Genomic DNA, 26,949 nt, shown 5'->3' with positions numbered 1-26,949 from the left:
TTGGCCGATATTTTGTTTCATACATAATTGAGTAATACCAATATATCATAATAAAATAAAATTACAATAATTTCCTAAATAGTTTGTGTTTTATTCAAAATCAACATCGGCCCTTTAAATTTTGCACAATATGAGTAAATGTTTCTTATTTGAATAAATGTTTGTTAACTTTTATGACGTGAACTAAAAATAAGAAAAAAAGTTGTATACAAATATAGTGCACAATTTTACTAAAAAACAAGTATATACAGCACTAAGTTCGGCCGGGCCGAATCTTAAATACCCGCCACCATGAACCCAATATTATGGTTTCCTTTGAAATTTCAGGAGGCCTTGAGGACACTTCCCGAAGATAAATTTAAAGATTTCACCTATGAGGACTATATCAGATTCTGGATTTATAAGAACAATTTTTGTTTGAGTTTTAGAGGAATCATTAACATCTCTTGTAAGTGTGCAAGAAAATTATAAAATAACGTCTTGATTTAAAATCTTAAATCTGTAGAAGTAAAATCTGGAAATTTTACATTGAGTTTCAAGCAATTTTCATGATCAGTGCGGCCTCTACACCCTCAAGAAGTGAAGTCGGTCTATATGGAGGCATTACCAAATGGACCGATAAAAACTTAATCCGATACACGTTTTTGTGAGCCTAAAATACCAGAATATTTACAATTTCAGGCAAATCAGATAAAAACTACGGTTTCTAGAAACCCAAGGAGTTAAATCGGGAGATCGTTCTTATGGGGGCTATACTAAAATATGGACCGATACTCACCGTTTTCGGCACACCTCTTTATGAGCCGAAAATACCTCTAGATTTCCAATTTCAGGCAAATAGGATAAAAACTTCGGATTCTAGAAGCCCAAGAAGTAAAATCGGGAAATCGGTCTATATGGGGGCTATACCAAAATATGGACCGATACTCACCATTTTCGGCACACCTCTTTATGGTCCTAAAATACCTCTAGATTTCCAATTTCAGGTAAATTGAATAAAAACTGCGGTTTCTATAAGCCCAAAAAGTAAAATCGGGAGATCGGTCTATATGGGGGCTATACCAAAATATGGAGCGATACTCACAATTTTTGGCACACGTATTTGTGGTCCTACAATACCTCTAGATTTCCAATTTCAGGTAAATTGAATAAAAACTGCGGTTTCTATAAGCCCAAGAAGTAAAATCGGGAGATCGGTCTATATGGGGGCTATACCAAAACATGGACCGATACTCACCATTTTCGGCGCACCTCTTTATGGTCATAAAATACCTCTAGATTTCAAATTTCAGGCAAATTGGATAAAAACTACGATTTCTATAAGCCCAAGACCCCAAATAGCGAGGTCGGTTTATATGGGGACTATATCAAAACCTGGACCGATATAGCCCATCTTCGAACTTGACCTGCATGCAGACAAAAGACGAGTTTCTGCAAAATTTCAGCACGATTGCTTCATCATTGAAGACTGTAGCGTGATTAAACAGACAGACATACAGACAGACAGACAGACGGACATCGTTATATCGTCTTAGAATTTCTCCCTGATCAAGAATATATATACTTTATATAGTCGGAAATCGATGTTTCGTGTTACAAACGGAATGACAAATTTATTATACCCCCGTCAACATTCTATGGTGGTGGGTATAATAAAATAGTTAATATTTTCCTAAAATAGTAAAAGTTTGCATAAATTGAGTTCATAAGTCTCTCAAATGAGTACATTTTACTAAAATTGTACCTGCCTCGCACTTCGTATAGCGCTAAAGACATTTTAACAATTTTTGAATCCAATTTTTTATTTCAACATATGAAATTTTCTTAAACAACAGAAAAAAATTAATAATTTTTAAAAAATTTTCTTCAATTTGACCAAAAGTATTAACTTATTTGTAACATGTTGCAATTACAAAACTATTTTAGTTAAAATTTTCTAAAATAAACCAACATATTCTTCCACGGTGGGTTCATTTTTTTTTGGGTGTAGAAATGAAATTTTGACAAATTTTCTATAGAAATAAATTTTTAACAAAATTTTCTATAGAGATTATGTTTTGACAAAATTTTCTAAAGAAATAAAATGTTGACAAAATTTTCTATAGAAATAAAATGTTGACAAAATTTTCTATAGAAGTATAAAATTTCGACAAAATTTTCTATGGCAATACAATTTTGGTAGATTATTTTTGGCTGTTAGAGGTTCTGCAAGCCAAATCTGGGGATCGGTTTATAAGAGGGCTGTATATAATTATGAACCGATATGGACCAATTTGCATGGTTGTTAAAGACTATATATCCAAATTTCAGCCGGATCGGATGAAATTTGTTTCTCTTAGAGGCTCTGCAAGCCAAATCTGGTGATGCGTTTATATGGGGGCTAAATATAATTATGAACCGATATGGACCAATTTTTGCATGGTTATTAGAGACTATATACCAACACCATGTTCAAAATTTCAGCCGGATCGAATGAAATTTGCTTCTCTTTGAGGCTCCGCAAGCCAAATCTGGGGATCGGTTTATATGGGGGGCTATATATAATTATGGACCGATGTGGACCAATTTTTGCATGATTGTTAGAGACCATATACCAACAGCATGTACCAAATTTCAGCCGGATCGGATGAAATTTGTTTCTCTTAGAGGCTCTGCAAGCCAAATCTGGTGATGCGTTTATATGGGGGCTAAATATAATTATGAACGGATATGGACCAATTTTTGCATGGTTATTAGAGACTATATACCAACACCATGTTCAAAATTTCAGCCGGATCGGATGAAATTTGCTTCTCTTAGAGGCTCCGTAAGCCAAATCTGGGGATCGGTTTATATGGGGGCTACATATAATTATGAACAGAATATGGACCAATTTTTGGATGGTTGTTAGAGACCATATACCAGCACCATGTACCAAATTTCAGCCGGATCGGATGAAATTTGTTTCTCTTAGAGGCTCCGCAAGCCAAATCTGGGGTCCGTTTATATAGGGGCTATACGTAAAAGTGAACCGATATGGCCCATTTGTAATACCATCCGACCTACATCAATAGCAACTATTTGAGCCACGTTTCACGTCGATAGATTGTTCCGTTCGGAAGTAGGCGCGATTTCAACAGACGGACGGACGGACATGCATAGATCGACTCAGAATTTTACCACTTATACTTTATGGGGTCTGAGAGCAATATTTCGATGTGTTACAAACGGAATGACAAAGTTAATATGCCCCCCATTATATGGTGGAGGGTATAAAAAGAGGAAATCGCTCAATTAGCATGGGTAAAAAATTAAAATTTGTGAAACTTGGGAAATATATTTTGGTAGTACTCCTTCGGTTTTGTCTCAAAATATGCCTCAGTTTTGGCGATCACCTCTTCATTGCAGCCAAATTTTTTCCCTGCGAGCATCCTTTCGAGGTCTGAGAACAAGGAAAAGTCGCTGGGGGTCAGATCTGAAGAATACGGTGGGTTGGGAAGCAATTCGAAGCCCAATTCATGAATTTTTGCCACCGTTCTCAATGACTTGTGGCACGGTGCGTTGTCTTGGTGGAACAACACTTTTTTCTTCTTCATATGGGGCCGTTTTGCCGCGATTTCGACCTTCAAACGCTCCAATAACCCCATATAATAGTCACTGTTGATGATTTTTCCGTTCTCAAGATATTCGATAAAACTTATTCCATGCGCATCCCAAAAAACAGAGGCCATTACTTTGCCAGCGGACTTTTGAGTCTTTCCACGCTTCGGAGACGGTTCACCGGTCGCTGTCCACTCAGCCGACTGTCGATTGGACTCAGGAGTGTAGTGATGGAACCATGTTTCATCCATTGTCACACATCGACGGAAAAACTCGGGTGTATTACGAGTTAACAGCTGCAAACACCACTCAGAATCATCAACACGTTGTTGTTTTTGGTCAAATGTGAGCTCGCGCGGCACCCATTTTGCACAGAGCTTCCGCATATCCAAATATTGATGAATGATATGACCACCACGTTCCTTTGATATCTTTAAGGCCTCTGCTATCTCGATCAACTTCAAAATCTTTTTGCGGATTTTTTTTTATGTTTTCGTCGGTAACCACCTCTTTCGGGCGTCCACTGCGTTCACCGTCCTCAGTGCTCATTTCACCACGCATGAATTTTGCATACCAATCAATTATTGTTGATTTCCCTGGGGCAGAGTCCGGAAACTCATTATCAAGCCAAGTTTTTGCTTCCACCGTATTTTTTTCCTTCAGAAAACAGTATTTTATCAAAACACGAAATTCCTTTTTTTTCATTTTTTTTTTCACAATAACAAAAGTTCCTTCACAAAAGACGCTCTATCTCACAAACTAATGGACCTACAGACGTCAAATTTTGACATGAATTATTTGAAGGTTGGTACTATATAAAAATAATATGCATTTAATACTAGCGACGCCATCTATGTGTCAGACCGGGGACTTATCAGCAAACCTGTTATTATGAATTCTTGCTCTGTTTTTAACCTATTTAAAACAAAAAAATTTTAAAATTACCCATTAAAAATAAGAAAAAAGCATGTTATAAACAAGTATATACGGCCGTAAGTTCGGCCAGGCCGAATCTTATGTACCCTCCACCATGGATTGCGTAGAAACTTCTACGAAAGACTGTCATCCACAAATTTCAACTCACATGGTTGTTAAATATCATATGCTACCACCACGTACCAAATTTCAACCAGATCGGATGAATTTTGCTTCTCCAAATGGCACCGGAGGTCAAATCTGGGGATCGGTTTATATGGGAGCTATATATTATTATGGACTGATACGAACCAATTCCTGCATGGTTGTTGGATACCCTATAATAGCATCACGTAACAAATTTCAACCGAATGGGAAGAATTTTGCTCTTCCAAGGTGCTCCGGAGGTCAAATCTGGGGATCGGTTTATATGGGGCCTATATATAATCATGGACCGATATCGACCAATTTTTGCATGGGTGTTTGAGGCCATATATTAACGTCACGTACCAAATTTCAACCGAATCAGATGAATTTTGGTCTTCTAAGAGGCTCCGGAGTTCAAATCTGGGGATCGGTTTATATGGGGGCTATATATAATTATGGACAAATTTTTGCATGGTTGTTAGAGACCATATACTAACACCATGTGCCAAATTTGAGCCGGATCGGATGAAATTTGCTTCTCTTAGAGGCTCCGCAAGCCAAATCGGGGGATCGGTTTATATGGGGGCTATATATAATTATGGACCGATGTGGACTAATTTTTGCATGGTTGTTAGAGACCATATGCTAACACCATGTACCAAACTTCAGCCGGATCGGATGAAAATTGTTTCTCTTAGAGGCACTACAAGCCAAATCGGGGGATCGGTTTATATGGGGGCTATATATAATTATGGACCGATGTGAACCAATTTTTGCATGGTTGTTAGAGACCATATACTAACACCATGTACCAAATTTCAGCCGGATCGGATGAAATTTGCTTCTCTTAGAGCCTCCGCAAGCGAAATCGGGAGATCGGTTTATATGGGGGCTATATATAATTATGGACCGATATGGACCAATTTTTGCATGGTTGTTAGAGACCATATACTAACACCATGTACCAAATTTCAGCCGGATCGGATGGAAATTGTTTTTCTTAGAGGCTCTGCAAGCCAAATCGGGGGATCGGTTTATATGGGGGCTATATATAATTATGGACCGATGTGGACCAATTTTTGCATCGTTGTTAGAGACCATATGCTAACACCATGTACCAAATTTCAGCCGGATCGGATGAAAATTGTTTCTCTTAGAGGCCCTACAAGCCAACTCGGGGGATCGGTTTATATGGGGGCTATATATAATTATGGACCGATGTGAACCAATTTTTGCATGGTTGTTAGAGACCATATACTAACACCATGTACCAAATTTCAGCCGGATCGGATGAAATTTGCTTCTCTTAGAGCCTCCGCAAGCGAAATCGGGAGATCGGTTTATATGGGGGCTATATATAATTATGGACCGATATGGACCAATTTTTGCATGGTTGTTAGAGACCATATACTAACACCATGTACCAAATTTCAGCCGGATCGGATGGAAATTGTTTTTCTTAGAGGCTCTGCAAGCCAAATCGGGGGATCGGTTTATATGGGGGCTATATATAATTATGGACCGATGTGGACCAATTTTTGCATGGTTGTTAGAGACCATATGCTAACACCATGTACCAAATTTCAGCCGGATCGGATGAAAATTGTTTCTCTTAGAGGCCCTACAAGCCAACTCGGGGGATCGGTTTATATGGGGGCTATATATAATTATGGACCGATGTGAACCAATTTTTGAATGGTTGTTAGAGACCAGATACTTACACCATGTACCAAATTTCAGCCGGATCGGATGAAACTTGCTTCTCTTAGAGCCTCCGCAAGCCAAATCGGAGATCGGTTTATATGGGGGCTATATATAATTATGGACCGATATGGACCAATTTTTGCATGGTTATTAGAGACCATATACTAACACCATGTACCAAATTTCAGCCGGATCGGATGGAAATTGTTTCTCTTAGAGGCTCTGCAAGCCAAATCGGGGGATCGGTTTATATGGGGGCTATATATAATTATGGACCGATGTGGATCAATTTTTGCATGGTTGTTAGAAACCATATGCTAACACCATGTACCAAATTTCAGCCGGATCGGATGAAAATTGTTTCTCTTAGAGGCCCTACAAGCCAAATCGGGGGATCGGTTTATATGGGGGCTATATATAATTATGGACCGATGTGGACCAATTTTTGCATGGTTGTTAGAAACCATATGCTAACACCATGTACCAAATTTCAGCCGGATCGGATGAAATTTACTTCTCTTAGAGGCCTCGCAAGCCAAATTTGGGGGTCCGTTTATATGGGAGCTATACGTAAAAGTAGACCGATATGGCCCATTTGCAATACCATCCGACCTACATCAATAACAACTACTTGTGCCAAGTTTCAAGTCGATAGCTTGTTTCGTTCGGAAGTTAGCGTGATTTCAACAGACGGACGGACATGCTCAGATCGACTCAGAATTTCACCACGACCCAGAATATATATACTTTATGGGGTCTTAGAGCAATATTTCGATGTGTTACAAACGGAATGACAAAGTTAATATACCCCCCATCCTATGGTGGAGGGTATAAAAATTGAATTAAGAGAAATAAAGAAAATAAAGAACATCATTGGGAGTACTTCAGGAAGTGCTTTTAAAGTTGTGCCTTTGGAAGAACTTCCAATTTTTTTGCTGGGTAGATCGACATGGAATTTCACCACGACCCAGAATATATATACTTCATGAGGTCTTAAAGCAATATTTCGATATGTTATAAAAGGAATGACAAAGTTAATATAACCCCTAGCCTATGTTGGGTGGTATATCGGCATCATAGCGGTCAGTTTAGTTAAAATTTTCGGAGGAATTTGATGGAAAAATATTAACGTTTATTCTCAAGTTGCCAGAAATAAATTGTTATTTCAGTAAGACATTACTATGTTTGGAAATACTCAAAATGTTTAAGATCTATCTATATACCATTCAATTCGTTACCATGGACTTATTTGTCCTGATGCTTAACATTTTCATGACCATCGATATCTATTTCTCATGAAAATCAGTCTACAGAGGATGAATGAATAAATATACACCTGTTGCCCAGTGGGAATTTTGTTGATGTTCAATGATTTGCATTTGCAGCTTCCACCAGTCTAGGGTAATTTTGTTTGAAACGGCTTCTCCTCCGGTGAAGACGATCACAATATTGCCTTGGTCTGGGCGGTTATTTTTCTCATTCTATGGAATAAATAAAAGGTTCAAGGTTGTCCAATGTTGATCTTGTACTATCAAATGAAAACAGTATCCAGTCATGGTCCAGCCCAGCCAGCCTCCTAACAACACAACAAAGAATCCAGCCATCTAGCTCGCTAACCAGTTGAGATTTTTAGCAGCCTCACTCACGAGCCATTATCGCCGTTACTATTGGAAGAAGGTAACAGACAAGAGATTTGAAAGCAGAGCATTGGACAAAAATGCACTGTAAAATATGCAAACAAAAAGATATAGATTTCCAGAAAATCCATCCGCTGCAATATTACGAGTAAATGTAAAGTCGTGTTAGTGTGCAACCGGATTTCAAAGGCATTTGAAGAAAAATCACGGTACCAACAACATAGCAGTAAACATGGCCCGTCCCCCCGTCCCCATCTGTCATCCATGTTATGGCTAAGACAAGCAGGCTCACCACCATCACAGGCTCGGGCAATAGCTTTGAAAAAGATTTTGCAGCGGCGGCAAATGGCAAATATGAAAAAGCCGAAAGTCCCGATTGACAACTTTTCCTCTGTGCTTCCAGCATACGGCTATGGAGACCAAAGACAAAAACTCCATCATTCCTACCAATCGCAAGAAATTTCAGTAGACAATGTCGGCTGAAACGACTTTTCAACTTTAATTGAGTACAAAACCAACAGCGAGCCAGGAGAAATGTGGAATGAATCGATGGATGGATGGATGGCTACATGGCTGGATGGATAGACAGACGGACAAACAGACGACTGGCACATATTTTTGTAAAGCGAAAAATCTAAAAGAGACCCCCAACCCTCCCATTCCATAGCGTATTGCACTCCTAACTGAGTCAAGTGCAATACACCAGTAATACATAAAACGCTTCTTTCTTTCACCGCCTAACCTTTGAATGATGTCAACAGAGAAGGCCAAATCGAAATTGAAGAAATTTTTCGATTACAATATAAGCCAACCATCATTGATAGAACACTCCAACTGCCAATGAGTGAGATGAACTACACTCAATTATTACACTCTAGAATGGAGTCAAGACGAAAAGATCGCCACTACTACGTGGACTGTTTTCTCAAATAATCGCAAAACTCTGTTTAAGTTGATAACATCGTGCAACAGTGGTAGCTAAGGGATAAATTTGATGGCTGGCCTTCGACGTGCATTGTGCATTTGACATAAAACAAGTATATACGGCCGTAAGTTCGGCCAGGCCGAAGCTTATGTACCCTCCATCATGGATTGCGTAGAAACTTCTTCTAAACACTGCCATCCAGAATCGAATTACTTAAGTTGCGGTAACGCTTGTCGATGGCAAGGTATCTTAAAACCTCCTAACACCATCTTCTAAATTGTATGTAAGTCCATACGTGGTATATATTAAATCAAAAAAGATCGATCCAATACGTATATAATTCAGTTTGACAAAGTAGAAATAAAATTTTTACAAAATTTTCTACAGAAATAAAATTTTGAAAAAAATTTTCTATAGAAATAAAATTTTCACAAAATTTTCTATAGAAATAAAAATTTTGACAAACATTCCTATAGAAAGAAAATTTTGACAAAAATTTCTACAGAAATAAAATTTTAACAAAATTTTCTATAGAAATAAACTTTTGACAAAATTTTCTATAGAAATAAAATCTTGGTAGGTTATTTTTGGCTCGAGTGGCAACCATGATTATGAACCGAATAAAATTTGAACAAAATTTTCTATAGAAATAAAATTTTGGTAGATCATTTTTGGCTCTAGTGGCAACCATGATTATGAACCGATATGGACCAATTTTTGTGTGATTGGAAAAATTTTGGTATGGTTGTTAGTGACCATATACTAACACCACGTTCCTAATTTGAACCGGATAGGATGAATTTTGCTCCTCCAAGAGGCTCCGGAGGTCAAATCTGGAGAAGGTTTTATATGGGGGCTATATATAATTATGGACCGATATGGACCAATTCTGCCACGGTTGTTAAAGATCATATACTGACACCATGTTCCAAATTACAACCGGATTGGGTGAAATTTGCTTCTCTTGGAGACTTCGCAAGCCAAATCTGGCGATCGGTTTATATGGGGGCTATATATAATTATGAACCGATGTGGACCAATTTTTGCATGGTTGTTAGAGACCATATACCAACATCATGTACCAAATTTCAGCCGGATCGGATGAAATTTTCTTCTCTTTGAGGCTCGGCAAGCAAAATCTGGGGATCGGTTTATATGGGGGCTATATATAATTATGGACCGATGTGAACCAATTTTTGCACGGTTGTTAGAGACCATATACCAACACCATGTACCAAATTTCAGCCAGATCGGAGGAAATTTGCTTCTCTTCGAGGCTCCGAAAGCCAAATCGGGGGATCGGTTTATATGGGGGCTATATATAATTATGGACCGATGTGGACCAATTTCTGCATGGTTGTTAGAGACCATATACTAACACCATGTACCAAATTTCAGCCGGATCGGATGAAATTTTCTTCTCTTACAGGCTCTGCAAGACAAATCTGGGGATCGGTTTATATGGGGGCTATATATAATTATGTACCGATATGAACCAATTCCTGCATGGTTCTTGGAAACCATATACTAACATCACGTACCAAATTTCAACCGAATCGGATAAATTTTGTTCTCCAAGAGGCTCCGGAGGTCAAATCTGGTGATCGGTTTATATGGGGGCTATATATAATTATGGACCGATGTGGCCCAATTTTTGCATGGCCATTAGAGACCATATACTAACATCATTTACCAAATTTCAATCGGATCGGATGACTTTTGCTCCTCTAAGAGGCTCCGAAAGCTAAATCGGGGAATCGGTTTATATGGGTGCTATATATAATTATGCACCGATGTGGACCAATTTTTGCATGGTCATTAGAGACATTATACTAACACCATGTACCAAATTTCAGCTGGATCGGATGAAATTTGCTTCTCTTAGAGGCTTTGCAAGCCAAATCGGGGGATTGGTTTATATGGGGGCTATATGTAATTATGGACCGATATGGACCAATGTTTGCATGGTTGTTAGGGACCATATACTAACACCATGTACCAAATTTCAGCCGGATCGGTTGAAATTTTCTTCTCTTAGAGGCTCCGCAAGCCAAATCTGGGGATCGGTTTATATGGGGGCTATATATAATTATGCACCGATATGGACCAATTTTGGCATGGTCATTAGAGACCATATACTAACACCATGTACCAAATTTCAGCCGGATCGGATGAAATTAGCTTCTCTTAGAGGCTCCGCAAGCCAAATCGGGGGATCGGTTTATATGGGGGCTATATATAATCATTGACCGATGTGGACCAATTTCTGCATGTTTGTTAGAGACCATATACTAACACCATGTACCAAATTTCAGCCGGATCGGATGAAATTTTTTTCTCTTAGAGGCTCCGCAAGCCAAATCTGGGGATCGGTTTATATGGGGGCTATATATAATTATGGACCGATGTGGACCAATTTTTGCATGGTTGTTGGAGACTATATACTCACACCATGTACCAAATTTCAGCCGGATCGGATGAAATTTGCTTCTCTTAGAGGATCTGCAAGCCAAATTTAGGGGCCGTTTATATGGGGGCTATACGTAAAAGTGGACCGATATGGCCCATTTGCAATACCATCCGACCTACGTCAATAACAACTACTTGTGCCAAGTTTCAAGTCGATAGCTTGTTTCGTTAAGTGTGTAAGGTAGCGTGATTTAAACATACGGACGGACGGACATGCCTAGATCGACTCAGAATTTCACCACGACGCAGAATATATATACTTTAAGGGGTCTTAGAGCAATATTTCGATGTGTTACAAACGGAATGACAAATTTAATATACCCCATCCTATGGTGCAGGGTATAAAAATATTCCCAAATGAGGATATTTTAGTTTTTATTACAGGATTCCAAAATTTTTGAGAGGAATATTGTCTATACCACATTCGTTTGGTAGATTTTGCAAAGAGGTACTTCTTCATAAATGAAATAAACTTTTGACAATATTTTCTATAGAAATAAACTTTTGACAAAATTTTCTATAGAAATAAAATTTTGGCAAAATTTTCTGCAGAAATAAAATTTTGACAAAATTTCTATAGAAATAAACTTTTGACAAAATTTTCTATAGAAATAAAATTTTGGCAAAATTTCCTATAGAAATAAAATTTTAGCAAAATTTTCTTAGAAATAAAATTTTAGCAAAATTTTCTTAGAAATAACATTTTGACAAAATTTCCTATAAAAATAAAATTTTTGGCAAAATTTCCTATAGAAGTAAAATTTTGGCAAAATTTCCTATAGAAGTAAAATTTTGGCAAAATTTCCTATAGAAGTAAAATTTTGGCAAAATTTTCTATAGAAATAATATTTTAGAAAAATTTTCTATAGAAATTAATTTTTTACAAAATTTTCGCTGATATAAAATTTTTACAAAATTTTCTGCAGAAATAAAATTTTACAAAATTTTCGATAGAAATAAAATTTTGCAAAAAATGTTGTCAAAAATTAATTTCTATAGAAAATTTTTTCAAAATTTTATTTCTATAGAAAATTTTGTTAGAATTTTATTTCTGTAGAAAATTTTGTCAAACTGTTATTGCTATAGAAAATTTATGAAGAATTCCATAGTTGGAGAGGAATATTTGGCAGAATCTTCCAAAACATCAAGAATTCTACCAATCTATCAAACAGTAAAAAATCTGTCATTTTTGGTAGATGCGTGTTCATAATTGTAAAGGGTGATTCTTTTGAGGTTAGGATTTTCATGCATTAGTATTTGACAGATCACGTGGGATTTCAGACATGGTGTCAAAGAGAAAGATGCTCAGTATGCTTTGACATTTCATCATGAATAGACTTACTAACGAGCAACGCTTGCAAATCATTGAATTTTATTACCAAAATCAGTGGCAGAAAATCCGCTTTTTTATCGACAAATTTTGTTCAGCGATGAGGCTCATTTCTGGTTGAATGGCTACGTAAATAAGCAAAATTGCCGCATTTGGAGTGAAGAGCAACCAGAAGCCGTTCAAGAACTGCCCATGCATCCCGAAAAATGCACTGTTTGGTGTGGTTTGTACGCTGGTGGAATCATTGGACCGTATTTTTTCAAAGATGCTGTTGGACGCAACGTTACGGTGAATGGCGATCGCTATCGTTCGATGCTAACAAACTTTTTGTTGCCAAAAATGGAAGAACTGAACTTGGTTGACATGTGGTTTCAACAAGATGGCGCTACATGCCACACAGCTCGCGATTCTATGGCCATTTTGAGGGAAAACTTCGGAGAACAATTCATCTCAAGAAATGGACCGGTAAGTTGGCCACCAAGATCATGCGATTTGACGCCTTTAGACTATTTTTTGTGGGGCTACGTCAAGTCTAAAGTCTACAGAAATAAGCCAGCAACTATTCCAGCTTTGGAAGACAACATTTCCGAAGAAATTCGGGCTATTCCGGCCGAAATGCTCGAAAAAGTTGCCCAAAATTGGACTTTCCGAATGGACCACCTAAGACGCAGCCGCGGTCAACATTTAAATGAAATTATCTTCAAAAAGTAAATGTCATGGACCAATCTAACGTTTCAAATAAAGAACCGATGAGATTTTGCAAATTTTATGCGTTTTTTTAAAAAAAAAAGTTATCAAGCTCTTAACAAATCACCCTTTATATAGCCCCCATATAAAGCGACCCCGATATTTCAATTCTGGCTCTATAATTACAGCATAAAAGTTCATATCGGTTCGTAATTATTTCTTCCCTATATATACCGGTCAAGAACTGAATATATACGTATTTAATCGATCTTTCTTTTGTCTGCTATATATCCCGCATGGGCTAACTTACAATTTAGAAGATGATGTTAAGAATCGGCTGCAACCCAAGTAATTTAATTATGGATGACCGTCTTTAGTAGAAGTTTCGGCCTGGCCGAACTTACGGCCGTATATACTTGTTTTCACTTTTTTGTTGAGTATAGTAGAATTGTTGCTGCTAAAACTTTTATATGCACTTAATGATCTACAACTATTTTTCGTCGTAAACCACTGTACTTACTCTAAACATCAGACAACAATGGACAATTTCTCAAGTTCCTCCACCAAACGAAGCAGATCAAGTAGGAGATGAAGACGAACAGCTAGTCGTCGTCTCAAAGTTTGTAGAACATAGACATTCTTCGGTAGCAAATAAAGTCAACTGAGCAGCAATAACGGCAGCGTACATTCAACACCAACACCAACAGCAAGAGGCCAAAAGTAGCGGCAGCCTCTTCGTACGAGACGATTATCATCCATCCGCCAAATGTAACGTCAAGCAACAGTTACAGACTCGTTCCTTGCAGTCAACCATCTAACTAGCCAGCCAACCAACCAACCAACTACCCAACCAGCCATCCAGTCAGCCAACCACTCAGCCAACAGTCTCATATACGAGGCCAAAGAAAGTATCGCATTTTACTGCGTGTATTTCAACTTCGTCGCTTGTTCAGTTAACACGTCTGCGCGCTTGGCCAAAATTCTAATTCTTAGTCACTTTACTTCTTTCACCGGACGAATTAATACAGACTTGAACTTGAAGAAGTAGAAAAAGAAGAGTTTACGTTTTGGAGAGTTTTTCTTTTGTAAAATTTTTCCAGGGACTGACAACGTCCGTCTATCAGTCAGTCTGTCTGTCGTTCTAACCGTCTGTCCTAGAACGCGCTTTTGCAGACAATCAGTGTTGAACCTTTTGCGTTTGCATCTTCAGCCAACCATACATCTGGCTCAACTGCTGTTTTGCTGGATAAGTGAGTGATTGTTGGTTGGACAACAAGTGTTCTTCTATTTAATCGTTCGGTTCCCTACAACGTTCCGTTCTGGCTAATATGCAACATACGCATTGTTAATACGTTTAAGTTGCGTTCTAAAACTTGCGCGCTATTTTTTTTTCTCAAAACTTTAATGTATATGAGGCCAAAGTCTCGCATGTGCAAAGTTGTACCACAAATAACCATAATTTCTAAAGAATAATAAATGAAATAAAATTGAAAAAAAAATATATATATATTTATATAAGTGAGTGAGATTGTTCAACATTTTCAAGAAGAAACGTAGTGAATTAATCATCAACCCTCAAACCACAAATTCAACAAAACAAAAAACCTGGTCTATAAAAAAACCAAAAGATTTGTTCCAATTTCCATTGGGTTGGTAGTTTTTTGTGCATAATAAAAATTAAACAAAAAACATACATTAAGCAAAAAAAATTGTAAATAAAAAAAACAAATTAAGAATCCATTTAAGCCAAATTTAAAATCCCATTAAACAAAGTGTGAGCAAGTGTGGGCCTAAAGCTACTGACACCGTTGTTGCTGTTTCCCAACATTTTGGCCAAAAAGCGTTTGGTGCTTTAAATCATTTACCCTGGTGCTAACAAGGTGCGAATACATAAATATTTTGTTAATTTACTCTCTACTATACATCCAGGTAAAATACAAAAAAAAAAAAAACCTGAAAAAAAAACAAACGAGAAAACCCAGAATTAATTTGCATCGCTTAATGGAGTAATTGTTGGACATTTCAGTTTTCCCCAGTTTTCTGTTTTTTTCATTTTTATATATACAGTGTGGCTGATATGTAATGGATTAAAGTAAAACGTTATTTTTATTTGAATTTTATTGTTCAGAAGCAAAAATACCATCAATTGTTATAAACGTCCAGCAAAAAAATGCGTAGCCAAAAAAGCTATGAAAAGGATCTTATTGGGTTTTGAAGTGGTGAAAAATTGTCTCAGAAGCAGACAATAAATCGTTACACTTTTCAAATAATTTTTTTGACTTTTCTCATTTCTTTATTTGTCATTGCTGTGTTTTATGCAAAATAAAATTCAGAAAATTTGAATTTATTGGTAAAACTGCCTACAAGAAAGAATTTTTATATATCAGCTCAAGAGAACTTCTTGTGAAGTGAACATTAAGTAAATCTCTAGAAGAGAATTTGCGGAGCAATGACTTTAGGTTAGCTTGGGTTATGGAGGATGACACGAATCCGTGCTAAGCGGATTTGTGTCCACTTAGACCATAGTTGGTCCATTGTGGTTCCTCAAGCTCCTTGTCTCTTCCTCTTCGTATCTTGCTCCCATTCTGCTGAGTTAATCCTATCATATGATAAAATGTCTTTCGGATCTGTCTAGGTCTTCCAACCAGAAGCCTTGATCAAAGCGATAATACTCCTCCGTTGCATTCTCGCAAGTCGGTCATAGTCTGAAACAAGTATATACGGCCGTAAGTTCGGGCAGGCCGAAACTTATGTACCCTCCACCATGGATTGCGTAGAAACTTCTACTGAAGACTGTCATCCAAAATCGAATTACTTGGGTTGAGGTAACACTTGCCGATGGCAAGGTATCTTAAAACTTCCTAACACCGTAATATATACCACATAGTCCATACGTCGTATATATTAAACTACAAAAGGCTGATTAAATACGTATATAATTAAGTTCAAAGTTTCTATAGAATTAAAATTTTGACAAATTACAATTTTGACAACATTTTCTATAGAAGTAAAATTTTGAAAAAAATTTCTATAGAAATAAAATTTGGAAAAAATTGTCTATAGAAATAAAAGTTGGAAAAAATTTTCTATAGAAATAAAATTTGGAAAAATTTTTCTATAGAAATAAAATTTTGACAAAATTTTCTATAGAAAAAAAATTTTGACTATGTTTTCTATAAAAATAAAATTTTGGTAGATTATTTTTGGCTCGAGTGGCAACCATGATTATGAACCGATATGGACCAATTTTTGTGTGATTGGGGATCGGCTATATATAACTATAGACCGATATGGACCAATTTTGGCATGGTTATTAGCGGCCTAAACCGGATCGGATAAATATTGCTCCTCCAAGAGGCTCCGGAGGTCAAATCTGGGGATCGATTTATATGGGGCCTATATACAATTATGGGCCGATGTGGACCAATTTTTGCATGGTCATTAGAGAACATATACCAACACCACGTACCAAATTTCAGCCGGATCGGATGAAATTTGCTTCTCTTAGAGGCTCGAAAGCCAAATCGGGGGATCGGTTTATATGGGGGCTATATATAATTATGGACCGATGTGGACCAATTTTTGCGTGGTTGTTAGAGACCATATACTAACACCATGTGCCACATTTCAGCCGGATTGGATGAAATTTGGTTCTCTTAGAGCAATCGAAAGCCAAATTTGGGGGTCCGTTTATATGGGGGCTATACGTAAAAGTGGACCGATATGGCCCATTTACAATTCCATCCGACCTACATCAATAACAACTACTTGTGCCAAGTTTCAAGTCGATAGCTTCGTTCGGAAGTTAGCGTGATTTCAACAGACGGACGGACGGACATGCTCAGATCGACTCAGAATTTCACCACGACCCAGAATATATACTGGCGATCAAAACCGAGTGCATGTTTACGATATTTTTATTTAGGGTGTCAAAAAATTTTGAATAATAGACGGATAATTTTTAAAATTTCAGGGAATGCTATTTATTATGTTAGTAATAAAATTTAGCAAGCAGAAAAAAATAAACTTAACTAGAATTAACAAATTCACAGGAAAAAATAAGGCAGCAGTATTCACTCAGTTTTGAACGTATTATTAGTAAGACAGTATATGTTTGGTATCAGTACGGAATCCACAATCCTTTGTTTTTAATCACTTTTTTCATACGTCTAGGCATGCTTTCAACTATATTTTGTATGATTTCACTTGGAATATTTTGCCACTCTAATTGTACTCGGCTCCAAAGTTCTTCCATGTTACTTGGCGCTCGTTCATACTGCGCCAATCGCCTCTTGACCACAGCCCATACATTTTCGATAGGGTTGAGGTCTTGGCTTTGTGCTGGCCACTGCATTAACTCAAAATTTTGTTCCAAGAGCCAGCGTTGCACAATTTTCGCTGTATGCTTTGGGTCTCCGTCTTGCTGGAAAACCACTTTCTCTTCAGGGTAGGCGCTTCTATCCACAAACTCCTGTAAATTTGTTTGGAGGATACGGAGATAGCTCTCCTTGTTCATTATCCCTTCAATTTTTACCAGTGGTCCCAAATGCCACCATGTGAAACACCCCCAAACCATTAAGCTGCCACCATCATGTTTGACGGTTTGTTTTACATGGTGTTTTTGAATACGCTCATGAGGTCTATGCCAAAAATATTTTTTCCCATCACTCTGGAAACGATTAATTTTTGTTTCGTCGGACCAAATTACCCGTTTCCAATCTTCCTCCGTCCAATTCTTGTGACTTTTACAGAACTTGAGTCTGGATTTTATGTTTTTATCAGATAGTGCTGGTTTTTTCTTCTTAACTGCTGAAACGTATCCAAGTCTGTGAAGCGCTCTACGAGCAGTTGGTGCACTTACGTTCTTTCTTATTGCTAAAGCAGCCTGTTTAGGTGTTTTGCAGCTTTTGTTTCGTATTTGACGTAACATCAAACGGGCATCTGAGTCTTTTAACAGCCTTGGGCGACCACCAGAATTCGGCACAGGAGCAACATTTCTTCGTTTCTGTACAGCTATTACGGTGCGTTGACTCACGTTCAGTTCTTTAGCAATAACACGTGACGATTTTCCACTATTAGTCAAGGTGACTATATTATTTTCCACATCTAATGCGATTTTTCTCATTTTTTTTAATTACTTTATTTTAACGCACCTTAACCTCCAAAATTAACGAACACAATAATACCGAAATTCACTGAAGAATACTACAAGCAAACAAAATGCCCTACATTTACCTAACGGTACATTTCCATATCTTTGGAAATGCGTAGCCTACTTAGCTTTCAATTGAACAAAGCGTTCAAAACTGAGTGCACAGGGTTTCCATATATTTTTGCTGCAATTCGCTGGTGTTGCCATGTTTATTTTTTTTTTCTTCGTACATTATTATGTTGCACATGTAATGAAGTATAAGCGCTGAAAATTTCAACGAAATCCGACAATTATTTAAAAATATATGACACTAGAAGTAAAAATGATTAAAATATGCACTCGGTTTTGATCGCCAGTGTTATATATACATTATGGGGTCTTAGAGCAATATTTCGATGTGTTACAAACGGAATGACAAAGTTAATATACCCCCATCCTATGGTGGAGGGTATAAAAAAGTAAGAGGCCAGTATCTTGTTTCTTCTGAAAGATAATGCTGGACACTGGCACGGAAAATGGAATGAATCTTTCGTAGCCACCAGACACCATCTACGAATCAAATCTTCTCTTTGCATTGACATTAGAATTTTAGAGTTCCTACTATTATTCTCGTCCCATATCAGTCTCGTTTGCTCGCAGCCCGTAGAAGAAGCCCAACAAGCTTCCATAAGTCGTGGTATTTGCCATTGATCCTGTAGAGCAATGACTTAGGAAAAACTTTCAAGTTTTTTGCTGAGCGGTTTAAATTCATTTGAATTGGATACCTTTGGTACGAATTATGATCTTCCAATGACATGGTTTGGTTAGGTTAGGTTAGGTGAGGTTTTTTGCTGAGCGGTTTAAATTCATTTGAATTGGATACCTTTGGTACGAATTATGATCTTCCAATGACATGGTTTGGTTAGGTTAGGTTAGGTTAGGTGGCAGCCCGATGTATCAGGCTCACTTAGACTATTCAGTCCATTGTGATACCACATTGGTGAACTTCTCTCTTAACACTGAGTGCTGCCCGATTCCATGTTAACACTGAAAAAACAGTGAACCCACCAGGAAGAAAACTTTCGGTTAATTTTAGAAAATTTTGAATATTTGTAGAAAATTTTAACTAAACAGTATTACAAACGTTGGCATCACGCCGTTGTCATAAAAATAAGTAAATATTTTTCGACAAATTCAAGAAAATTTATTAGACATAACTAAATTTTTTCACATGTTAAAGAAAATTTTGTAGTTTGAAGGAAAAACTTGGAGTTCAAAATTGCAAGAATGTCTTTAGTGACATACGAAGTTCATGCTGGACGCATTTTTGGTAAAATTTACAAATTTAAAGAAATTCTGAACTATTTTGTGGAAGACACGAATTTAGTTAGTCTTTATGCTTCATTGGAGTATATTTTTTTCCTCGGGTTTAGTTAATTTAACTAACGTACAAAAAAATTATTAGAGTAAAGAAAACTTTCTCTAAACATAATAATTCCATGAACTAAAATAAAGTTAAATTGGCTTTAGTGAAATAGAGAGTTCACTTTTTTTTGAGTGAAGGGACCTCCTTATTATAGCCGAGTCCGAACGGCGTTCCACATTGCCGTGACACCACTTAGAGAAGTTTTGAGACCCTCAGAAATGTCACCAGCATTACTGGGAAAATTTTTGGTGTTCGGTCGAAGCAGGAATCGAACCCACAACCTTGTGTATGCAAGGCAAGCATGCTAACCATTGCACCACGGTGGCCCCTGGTTTGGTTATGGTTTAGATTGTAGAGGATGACATTTAGACCACTATAGGTCCATTCATCCTCGATATAATTTTTTGAAATTTCCTTCAACTGCGTCTTCTTTGAAAGTCACTTAAGAACTCCTATTTATCCGTCTTCTTTAAAGTTGTTTAAAACCGCCAACCAGAGGCCCTAACGAAGGCTAGTATGCTTCTTAAGATCGTTGAGAGCCTGAAAGAAAAAAGAGCCCACTATATTATTTATTCTAAAGGATAATGCTGGACACTGGCAAGGGGAGTGGTACGACTCTTCTGTAACTTCCGGTTCCAGACACCATCTGCAGATGTCATCATCTTTAAGGTCTATCCTTACGATATGTTTCCCAAGTGTGTTACACCCAGTTATAATACCAATTAAAGGCCGCTGCAATTCCTGTCTGATAATGGCCATCAGAGTTTCACAATTCCTAGGTTCTTTTCGTCCCATATTAACTCTGCTCTGACACGGGGTGTAACCACGGTTAACACAGTTGGTAGAATTCAATCAAAAATGGTAGATTTGTTTGGTAGATTGCCAGAATATTTTATGTTTTGGCCGATTTTGCAAAACATTACTCTTCAACTAAGGGGTACTTCAATAGAAATAAAATTTTGGCAAAATGTTCTATAGAAATAAATTTTTGAAAAAATTTCCTATAGAAATAAAATGTTGATAAAATTTCTATAAAACTAAAATTTTGAAAAAAAAAAATTATCTATAGAAATAAAATTTTGACAAAATTTTCTATAGGAATAAAATCTTGATAAATTTTCCATAAAAATTAAATTTTGACAAAATTTCCTATAAAAATTAAATTTTGATAAAATTTTCTATAGAGATAAAGTTTGTATGAACTTTTCTACAGAAATAAAAAAATTTTGACAAAATTTCTATAGAAATAACATTTTGACAAAATTTCCTATAGAAAACAAAATCTTTTATAGAAAAAAAATTTTAAAAACATTTTTGGTAGAAATAAAATTTTGACAAAATTTTCTATAAAATTTAAATGTTTACTAAATTTTCTATAGAAATAAAATATTGACAAAATTTTCCATAAAAATAAAATTCTGACAAAATTTCCTACCAAAATAAAATTTTCCATTCGATTTGTTTTGTTATTGTTGGTTTTGTTCTTTAAGCATTGTTGTTGTTTTTTATTGCAGCTTAAAACCATACATTGACTAAACTACAAGTGTAGCTTAACCAACAGAGGAAAATAATGTTTGTCAAATTTATTTGGGCAAAGCCCTATAGACTGCAAGATGGTTGGATGGACGCACGTTTCGGAATTACCACATTCCTCATCAGCACCCTCTACTTGCAGCAAAACTATCAACCAATTATCAGAATAAATTCAGGCAGTTTATTAAACCCAACAAAAACCACACTTGAACCCTCCGAAAAAAGCCTGCTACACTGAAAAAAATATTGTCGTGAGGTCAAAGATTTCATGTCTTTAAAATACGAATACAAATTTTGCTTAGCAAAGACGTCGCATTTCTCTAAAATAAAGTTATTTTCCTTATCCAAAAGTCGATAAACTTTTCAATGAAGTCGTATTGTCCTTTTAATTAAGCGATTTGACTTAAAAATGGGTATCTTAACATGAAAGAAAAAATTTATTTATAAGCTAAGGTCAACTTGACTTTAATAATTCAGAAAAAAATTCAGAAAATCTTTAAATTTAATGACATTGTCTTTAAATTTGTTGTCTTTTTGCATCTTGACTACAAAGCAAAAAATCGTTCAAATATAGGACATGTTTTTCAAAACTTTATTTTAAAGAAGTTTTTTATTTCAAACATAGCATAACTTCTACTGGAAGTCGAGTCTTAATTTGGAAAATAAAGTTACCGTTAACTCGTTTGTAAAGGACTTTGATAGCATATGATGAAAAAAAGCTGAGAAAGCGAAAAATTAGAATTTGCTTCCTAGAAGCAAGTACACAAAACCTAAATTTAAAAGAGAATTGTGTCTTAAAAGTATCCTTACTTGTATTCTCCGCTTCTTTGGCTCGGAATCAATACCAAATTTTTTACAGTAAAGACAAAATCTTTGAAACCAAGTATGCTTTTTTTTCAGTGTATCAATGTAAACCCCTTTTTTCGGAGGGTTCAAGTGTGGTTTTTGTTGGGTTTAATGAACTGCCTGAATTTATTCTGATAATTGGTTGATAGTTTTGCTGCAAGTAGAGGATGCTGATGAGGAATGTGGTAATTCCGAAGCGTGCGTCCATCCAACCATCTTGCAGTCTATAGGGCTTTGCCCAAATAAATTTGACAAACATTCTTTTCCTCTGTTGGTTAAGCTACACTTGTAGTTTAGTCAATGTATGGTTTTAAGCTGCAATAAAAAACATCAACAATCCTTAAAATAAAATTTTGACAAAATTTTCAATATAGAGATAAAGTTTGTATGAACTTTTCTACAGAAATAAAATTTTGACAAAAATTTCTATATAAATAAGATATTGACAAAATTTTCCATAAAAATAAAATTTTGACAAAATTTCCTATAAAAATAAAATTTTCTATAGAGATAAAGTTTGTGTGAACTTTTCTATAGAAATAAAATTTTGACAAAATTTTCTATAGAAAACAAAATTTTTTATAGAAATAAAATTTTAAAAACATTTTTTATAGAAATAAAATTTTGACAACATTTTCTATAAAAATAAAATGTTTACAAAATTTTCCATAGAAATAAAATTTTGACAAAATTCTCTATAGAAATAAAATGTTGACAAAATTTTCTGTAGAAATAAAACTTTGACAAAATTTTCTATAGAAATAAAATTTTGATAAAATTTCCTTTGGTAATAAAAGTTTGACAAAATTTTCTATAGAAATAAAATTTTGATAAAACTTTCTTTGGAAATAAAATTTTGACAAAATTGTCTATAAAAAAAAATTTATAGAAATTAAATTATAAAAACATTTTTGATAGAAATAAAATTTTGACAAAATTTTCTATAAAAATAAAATGTTGACAAAAATTTAAATATAGAAATAAAATTTTGACAAAATTTACTATAGAAATAAATTTTTGACTAAATTTTCTGTAGAAATAAAATTTTGACAAAAATTTATTATAGAAATAAAATTTTGACAAAATTTTTCATAGAAATAAAGTTTGTATGAAATTTTCTATAGAAATAAAATTTTGACAAAATTTTCTATAGAAATAAAATTTTGATAAAATTTCCTATGGAAATAAAATTTTGACAAAATTTCCTATAGAAATAAAATTTTGATAAAACTTTCTTTGGAAATAAAATTTTGACAAAATTGTCTATAAAAAAATTTATTGAAATTAAATTTTAAAAACATATTTGATAGAAATAAAATTTTGACAAAATTTTCTATAGAAATAAAATTTTAACAAACATTTTAATATAGAATTAAAATTTTTACAAAATTTTCTGTAGAAATAAAATTTTGACAACAATTTTAATATATAAATAAAATTTTGACAAAAATTTTAATACAGAAATAAAATTTTGAATAAAACTTAATATAGAAATACAATTTTGACAAAATTTTCTATAGAAATAACATTTTGATAAAATATCCTATGGAAATAAAATTTTGACTAAATTTTCTATAGAAAAAAAATCTTTTATAGACATTAAATTTTAAAAATATTTTTGATAGAAATAAAATTTGGACAAAATTTTGTATAGAAATAAAATGTTGAGAAATTTTTCTACAGAAATAATATTTTGAGAAAATTTTCTAAAGAAATAACATTTTGACAAAATTTTCTATAGAAATAAAATTTTAACAAAATTTTGGAAAAAAATTTAATAACAACAAAAATGTTATGGTGATAACTTCAAAGAAAGTTTTTTTTAAGTTTGTTATATTTTTGGTAAAATTTTCTTCAAATGTTGGCAGATTATTTTAAAAATCGTTTTTATTTTTTTCTTTGTTTTGCTGACATGAACCAAGTTAAAAAATCCGGAAATTATCACCTTATGACCAGAACATATAATAAACATTAATATGGATTACTCAGTTGTGGTCATTGAGAGTTGTTGATGATTTTAATTGTTTGTTAACATACAGCATATTGTTAAACATTATATTCTTATGCTCGACTAAATATAAACGCATGCAATTTATTTTAATTTTTCAATATCCAATATGGCAATGCGTTATTTTTCCTCCTTTTGCCACTGATGGTGTTGCTTTATATTTATATTTTTCACCATATATATAAAAATTGATTTATGTTTATGAGTGAAGTGTGTTCAATTATAAATTCATTGAAATGTGAATGTGTTTAAAAGCCATTGATATTTAATAAGCAACATCATTTTAAATCAACATTATTATAAACCTGCAAAGGATGATTTAAATAATTCAAATTAATTCCAATTATTTTAATGAATAAATAATATAGTAAGTAACTACACAGAAAAAAACCGTTAAAATGATACTAAAATTAATCAATTTTTATTCTGAGTGGTACACAACCATTTGATTGTTTTCCAAGAAATTAGAAAAACGCTGTTGGTTTTTGAAGACCACGACAATTCGAGTTCTCACCACGGTTGCCAAATTTTAGTGTATTATCGATCCTAAAATACTATGCCAAAATTTGGAGAAAACTACTTTGCAAAATTTTATTTCTATTGCAAATTTTATTTCGATAGAGAATTTTGTCAAAATTTTTTTTCTATAGAAAATTCTGTCAAAATCTTATTTCTATAGAAAATTTTGTCAAAATATTATTTCTACAGAAAATTTTGTAAAAATTGTATTTCAATATAATATTTTGTCAAAATTTTATTTCTATAGAAAATTTTGTCAAAATTTTATTTCTATAGAAAATGTTGTCAAAATTTTATTTCTATAGAAAATTTTGTCAAAATTTTATTTCTATAGAAAATTTTGTCAAAATTTTATATCTATAGAGAATTTTGTCAAAATTTTATTTCAATAGAAAATTTTGTAAAAATTTATTTTTTTATAGAAAATTTTGTAAAAATTTAAGTTTTAAAGAAAATTTTGTAAAAATTTTGTCAAAATTTTATTTCTATAGAAAATTTTGTCAAAATTTTATTTCAATACAGAAGAAATTAGAAAAAACCAACAGCTGAAGACCACGACAATTCGAGTTCTCACCACGGTTGCCAAATTTAGGTATATTATCGAGCCAAAAATAATATACAAAAATTTGGAGAAAATTACTTAGCAAAATTTTATTTCTATTGCAAATTTTATTTCGATAGAGAATTTTGTCAAAATTTTATTTCTATAGAAAATTCTGTCAAAATTTTATTTCATCTAATTATACAATTAGTTTTCGAGCTTTATGGAAATAAAAATAAGATTAAAGGACTTGTAAGTTATATGAAAAGATGATGTACAGTGGGAGAAAAGATGATTGAATTTGTAAGAGGAAAATTCCGAAATGCATTTGGACGTCAATTGCCTGTTTCGATAACAGGCTAACATGAAATATAAAATTTTATTTCTATAGAAATTTTTGTCAAAATTTTATTTTTATAGAACATTTTGTCAAAATTTTATATCAATAGATTATTTTGTCAAAATTTTATATCAATAGATAATTTTGTCAAAATTTTATTTCTATAGAAAATTCTGTCAAAATTTTATTTCTATAGAAAATTTTGTCAAAATTTTATTTTTGTAGAAAATTTTGTCAAAATTTTATTTCTATAGAAAATTGTGTCAAAATTTTATTTCTATAGAAAATGTTGTCAAAATTTTATTTCTATAGAAAATTTTGTCAAAATTTTATATCTATAGAGAATTTTGTCGAAATTTTATTTCTATAGAAAATTTTGTCAAAATTTTATTTCTATAGAAAATTTTGTCGAAATTTTATTTCTATAGAAAATTTTGTCAAAATTTTTTTTCTATAGAAAATTTTGTCAAAATTTTATTTCTATAGAAAATTTTGTAAAAATTAAATTTTTATAGAAAATTTTGTAAAAATTAAATTTTTATAGAAAATTTTGTCAAAATGTTGTCAAGATTTTATTTCTATAGAAAATATTGTTTAAATTTTATTTTGGTAGAAAATGCTGCTAAATTTTATTTCGGTAGAAAATTTTACCAAAATTTTAATATTTCATAGAAAATTTTTTCAAAATTTTATATCTAAAGGGTGATTCTTTTGAGGTTAGGATTTTCATGCATTAGTATTTGACAGATCACGTGGGATTTCAGACATGGTGTCAAAGAGAAAGATGCTCAGTATGCTTTGACATTTCATCATGAATAGCCGAACGATCTGCCACAACGTCGAATTTTCAGTGAATGGGCCCTAGAAAAGTTGGCAGAAAATCCGCTTTTTTATCGACAAATTTTGTTCAGCGATGAGGCTCATTTCTGGTTGAATGGCTACGTAAATAAGCAAAATTGCCGCATTTGGAGTGAAGAGCAACCAGAAGCCGTTCAAGAACTGCCCATGCATCCCGAAAAATGCACTGTTTGGTGTGGTTTGTACGCTGGTGGAATCATTGGACCGTATTTTTTCAAAGATGCTGTTGGACGCAACGTTACGGGTAATGGCGATCGCTATCGTTCGATGCTAACAAACTTTTTGTTGCCAAAAATGGAAGAACTGAACTTGGTTGACATGTGGTTTCAACAAGATGGCGCTACATGCCACACA

The 26,949-nt window shown here is 34.1% G+C and overlaps 1 protein-coding gene across 2 annotated transcripts in view; it reads left to right on the top strand.

Annotated features, from left to right (window-relative positions):
* Positions 1–14,235: 14,235 nt before the first annotated feature.
* Positions 14,236–26,949, top strand: part of m (zona pellucida domain-containing protein miniature) — a 271,195-nt gene continuing 258,481 nt past the window's right edge. The window contains exon 1 of one of the 2 annotated variants that reach the window (XM_075299790.1): positions 14,236–15,273. The gene's annotated coding sequence lies outside the window, so the exon portion shown is untranslated. Of the gene's footprint in view, positions 15,323–26,949 lie in introns of both variants that reach the window. The other variant, XM_075299791.1, reaches the window with a different exon arrangement.

The sequence above is a fragment of the Haematobia irritans genome, chromosome 3 (genome assembly GCF_050003625.1).
Source record: "Haematobia irritans isolate KBUSLIRL chromosome 3, ASM5000362v1, whole genome shotgun sequence".
Taxonomy (NCBI): Eukaryota; Metazoa; Arthropoda; class Insecta; order Diptera; family Muscidae; genus Haematobia; species Haematobia irritans.
The sequence above is the reverse complement of the archived record's forward strand: the minus strand, read 5'-3'. Positions and strand labels throughout refer to the sequence as shown.